Here is a 6,000-nt window from a genome sequence, read left to right as displayed (position 1 = left end):
GAACCAGTCGTCCCACTCCCTGTATGCTGAGCGCCAAGCAGGTGCAGAAACTACCACTATTATAGACTTTGGTGTGTCTCGGCCAGGGGACAGAACCCAGAGCCTTCCTCACAGGGGCGAACGCTCAACTCGAGGCCAAAAATGAGGCGTTGCCAAGGGAGGCATTAGGAAAGGGTTAGGAAGAAGAGAAAAGATAAGATCCTAAATTTAGTCGCCTTTTTTAGATCATGCAATAGGGGCAGCAGATACAATTCTAACGCCCTACCTGCAGGTCATAGAGTGTAATGAAAAGCATAATGTAATATAAAAGTCAAAATAGATATAATGCACACCATCGAAACCAAATAATTGTATCATGAAAATTGATACAATATTTTTATATTGATTAGCTTAGCAAACGCTTAAATATCAAGAGAACATTTGTTTGATTGTAGTGATTTTGAGAATATCGTTTGTTTAATTAGAAAGTTAATATGTTTAGGAAAGATAGATGCTTTATTTAGTGTAAATAGGGAACATTGTTATAGTCAAGTCAATCTGTTCTACTCAAGTACGGAGGCCTTTGAGTACGGTAAAGGCTGTGTAATAGTAGTCTGGTATAGGTTTACGCATCTCGCTTTGGTTCGTAGATAGCACCTTGCCATTTAAACGCTATAGTTTACGGAGACACTGAAAGTCAGTTGTTTACACGTAGTGATCATCTAAGTAGAGATGTGTACACTATTTTGGTCAGTGTCGCATTGTGGACATCGCCTTGGTCTATATTAGGCACATGTTGAGCACGTGCATAAGGTAAAAGGTTAGGATTAGTCAATTAAACAATTTGGGAGTTAATAAATATTAATTATTGATGAAGCCGTATATATATAAATATAGGTGCGCGCTTTACATTAAGAGAGTTTTTCCTGTAGTTTTAGAAGTAGGTAGAAGTGCCGTTACTTTGTGAGGATGGGCTTGTAAATAGACTTGTGTGAACATTGTGTGAAAGAGCCAGGATAAGTGTGCAAGTACGATGTGGATTTATACTGTGTTGTCAACTGTATGTACTTTGGATTCACTGTGGATTAATAAGTTTGGAACTGTATTCATTTTGTCAAGTCGTTTAGTTAATCGCACCACGTTTCATCCAAAAAGAACACGTAAACGTTAGATTATTCTAACGTCCTATTAACAGAAAGGGCCATGTATGCAGTGTGTAGCGTGTGTATAGTGCGAGGTGTCTTGGGAGACTGCGGTCTCTTCGTGTTGTGTCTTCCTGTATAGTGGAACTGTTGCCCTTTTTATTGTGCTATATCAATGATACATGCCGCCGAAGACACCAAGCAACACACCCCACCCTGTCACACTATACTGATAACGGGTGAACCAGTCGTCCCACTCCCTGTTTGCTGAGCGCTAAGCAGGAGCAGAAACAACCACTTGTTAAGACTTCTGTGTGTCTCGGTCAAGGGACAGAACCCACATCCTTCCTCACAGGGGCGAACGCTCATCTCAAGGCCAAAAGTGCATTAGGAAAGATAAAGCAATATAAAGCAATTTCAAGGATTTGCATCTATTTCTCTTTTGTTAGTCCTAGCAGTGAGACCCTAATATTGTCCCCTTTCCCCAGAGGATGTTTCTGGTTAAATGTGGTTATAATCTATGCAGGAATTCATGACTTGTAGCGATTAATAGGATTTTCCTCGATCTCCCCTATTGAGCCGCAGGGGTCAAATCCAAAATCATACCACCAACTGTTCCCCTTACCAAAAGAAAGCGTCTCGCCCATACGGAACTCAGTGATGAATAGCAAATTATATTGTTGAACTGTTCCCCTTTTTATAGTGCTATATCACTGCAGCAAATGTATAAATCTTGGCCCGAACCCCCTGGAGCAGAAAGAGTAGAAATATATTTAATTCTTTAAAATCCTTCAGAAAAGAAACAATGGTTCTTTTATCAGAACATTACATGGCATAATATACCAGGTAAGCGATACAGACCCTCTGGGTTTCTTATTTGAAAATGTAGATACATTGTAATTATAAGTGCCTAATTTTTATACCCACGATTCACGAAGCGCTTTTCATATTTTATTAACCATCGATGTTAACATTGGATGTGATTGTTTTGATTCCGTAAAACATGTTCTTTCAGACCTTTGTATTAAATGTTTTTCATCAGCAAGCATCCTTTCAGATTACGTCATATCGTATATATAAAAGTTTGGTTATGTACTCTAAAATGCATGTGGAGTATGTATGTTTACGTCACGTATATATACACATATAAAAACCAGTAATCAGAACTGAAGTTAACAATGGACAACGTCTCCATGTAACAATAATACTGACATAGGGTTTTATTGTTAACAAACCAGTCAAAGGACAATGAATGCAGTCAGTGAATGAGTCGCTGCTTTAATCTATAAAGCACAATAACTCATATTGTAGTTGTGCAATTGGCGGAATTCTTTCGATCAGAATAAAATGGCAAATTGAGGAGTAGATTATATTCTGTTTAAAAATACAGAGCTTCCGTAACGTAACAACCGTGACACACGGAAACTCGCCAATCCAATCTTTGAATTCGATATGACGACATGTTTACCTGTCGTCCATCTGATACAATGGTACATGTATCATATATCATGAAAGGTGTACATGTATATCAAAAATGTGTTGATTTGCCTCTGATTAATGTCTAGTTCGCTATATATGCGCGTATATACAAATGTGACATTTTGGCCATTTTTGATAGCTGAAATCCAAGATGACCGCCCTATGACCCTCATGGGACATTAGTTGTCAATGGCAACAAGCAGTAAATGAAACTAGACATTATACCGGTCCTAAAAACCATGTTTCGAAAAACTGCCAGAGAGGTACATGGGAATCTATATAATTCAATATAAACTTGGCAGGTCCTTATGATATATTTTACAATATGTTTTCCGTAAACAGATCCAAATATGGTGTTAATAATTTGCCAAAAGTGATTCCATGAAATCAGATTGTCATGCACTTGTAAGTCTTTAAAGGAGTACAGTCTTGGCACAATAACTGTCTTACATGTTGTATATGAGTTAGTCTAGATAGGTTAGAGATTAGTACTCTGATAACATGCACAGACAGCGGGTCATTACTTTTTGTTTGTTTGTTTGATTAATTAACGTCCTATTAACAGCTATGGTCATGTAAGGACGGCCTCCCATGTATGCGGTGTGTTGCGTGTATGTTGTGCGAGGTGCGTGTTTCGGGAGACTGCGGTATATTCATGTTGTGTCTTCTTGTATAGTTGAACTTTTGCCCTTTTTATAGTGCTATATCACTGAAGCATGCCGCCGAAGACACCAAGCAACACACCCCACCCGGTCACATTATACTGACAACGGGCGAACCAGTCGTCCCACTCCCTTTTTGCTGAGCGCTAAGCAGGAGCAGAAACTACCACTTTTACAGACTTTGGTGTGTCTCGGCCAGGGGACAGAACCCAGAGCCTTCCTCACAGGGGCGAACGCTCCACTCAAGGCCAAAAGTGAGGCGGTGCCAAGGGAGGCATTAGAAAGGATAAAGTCAGTTAGGAAGAATAGAAAAGATGAGATCCTAAATTTAGTCGCCTTTTACGATCATGCAATAGGGGCAGCAGGTACAATTCTAACGCCCTACCTGCAGGTCATTACATTAATTATAACAACTGCATAAACGCATGGTAAGCTAAACATATAGGGACCTGCTTTAAATTCATAATTTCTTGCAATTTCCAGTTTTACTCGTAATTTTCTAGTAAATGTAGCTATTCCATTTGATTAGGCTTTAATCAATTGCTTTAAAGGCAATTATTAATTTCGAATACCCTAAATTTTTTGTAATCAAAATATTTATATAATAATATGGACTCATGATGAAATATAGTGTCGATGAATCACTGGATATGGTGATTTTTTTGTTTGTTTGATTAATTAACGTCCTATTAACAGCTATGGTCATGTAAGGACGGCCTCCCATGTATGCGATGTGTTGCGTGTATGTTGTGCGATGTGCATGTTTTGGGAGACTGCGGTATATTCGTGTTGTGTCTTCTTGTATAGTGGAACTGTTGCCCTTTTTATAGTGCTATATCATGCATGCCGCCGAAGACACCAAGCAACACATCCCACCCGGTCACATTATACTGACAACGGGCGAACCAGTCGTCCCACTCCCTTTTTTGCTGAGCGCTAAGCAGGAGCAGAAACTACCACTTTTATAGACTTTGGTGTGTCTCGGCCAGGGGACAGAACCCAGAGCCTTCCTCACAAGGGCGAACGCTCAACTCAAGGCCAAAAGTGAGGCGGTGCCAAGGGAGGCATTAGGAAAAATGAAGTCAGTTAGGAAGAAGAGAAAAGATAACATCCTAAATTTAGTCGCCTTTTACGATCATGCAATATGGGCAGCAGGTACAATTCTAACGCCCTACCTGCAGATTTGGCGACTTTTTAGCCCTTTTTTTACTTCTACCCCCTTTATTTCTTACCCAATATCAAAGTACAGATGTACTTAGAGCACTAATGAATAAAAGCTTTAGAGTCATAGATTCGACTAGACATTATGCTATGTCATCGAGCAAAATTAGGTCATTGTGATCTCTATTTTGAATGTTTACCTACGTAAAATTAATCATTTCTTATGAACAATTCTGTACACCACTCGCTATAAGTATTTTTACATCATGGGCTTATTTTAAGTTTTAAGTTTAAGTTTGTTGTACGTGCCGTAAGTTACATACTGACGAATCAATAACTTAGAGCGTTACAATATAAAAACATATTTTTAAAAAACGAAATAAGTTAAACAACTTATGCAAATCACTCTCAATTAATCGGATGTAAGTGCGCGAGGGATCTTAGTGTGGGAGGAAACCGAAGTGGCCGGAAAAAAACCCACGTGATCGGGCAGGTGATCCTTAACCTTTTCACGTCCGTGCCGGGGATCGAACCCTGGCCGGCTAGGTAAAGGCGAGTAGTTGAACCACCACACCACCCGATCACCCAGATAGAGCGTTTCTAGGTTATTTACCACCAACGGTTACCGATAATTGCAATTTGAGAATTACAATACTTACAATGCATAGTTTTTATTGCAGTAATAAAGTACATACGGTCAGGTCTTGAAGCCAAATTGTGGTATATGATTTCAGTTAAAATTTGGTTACAATTGAAAAGTAACTTCTGCAAATATATTTTAGTTTGTTAGTTTGTTTTGAGTCAATTAGTGCCAAACTAACAGTTAGGCATTAATATCAGGATATAAACAATGGCTGTATCTAAAAGATCAGGATAAGAAAAGACAAGAAAGAACTTAATCACAAAGTGTAAATGCTAATTTTATAAAAAAAAGAGTTGCATGGGATAAAATAGTTTTTGCTATAACTCATACACTTTGTTTGATTAATTAACGTCCTATTAACAGCTATGGTCATGTAAGGACGGCCGCCCATGTATGCGGTGTGTTGTGTGTATGTTGTGCGAGATGCGTGTCCTGGGAGACTGCGGTATATTCATGTTGTGTCTTCTTGTATAGTGGAACTTTTGCCCTTTTTATAGTGCTATATCACTGGGGCATGCCGCCGAAGACACCAAGCAACACACCCCACCCGGTCACATTATACTGACAACGGGCGAACCAGTCGTCCCACTCCCTTTTTGCTGAGCGCTAAGCAGGAGCAGAAACTACCACTTTTATAGACTTTGGTGAGTCTCGGCCAGGGGACAGAACCCAGAGCCTTCCTCACAGGGGCGAACGCTCAACTCAAGGCCAAAAATGAGGCGGTGCCAAGGGAGGCATTAGGAAGGATAAAGTCAGTTAGGAAGAAGAGAAAAGATAAGATCCTAAATTTAGTCGCCTTTTACGATCATGCAATAGGGGCAGCAGGTACAATTCTAACGCCCTACCTGCAGGGCTAATACACAATATTGATAAAACGATGCAATGTTGAGTGACATCTTAACATACAAAAGATGCTGCATGCTTGTCTGTATGT

Source organism: Argopecten irradians, chromosome 7, assembly GCF_041381155.1.
Source record: "Argopecten irradians isolate NY chromosome 7, Ai_NY, whole genome shotgun sequence".
Lineage (NCBI taxonomy): Eukaryota > Metazoa > Mollusca > Bivalvia > Pectinida > Pectinidae > Argopecten > Argopecten irradians.
This window is presented reverse-complemented; position numbering follows the sequence as displayed.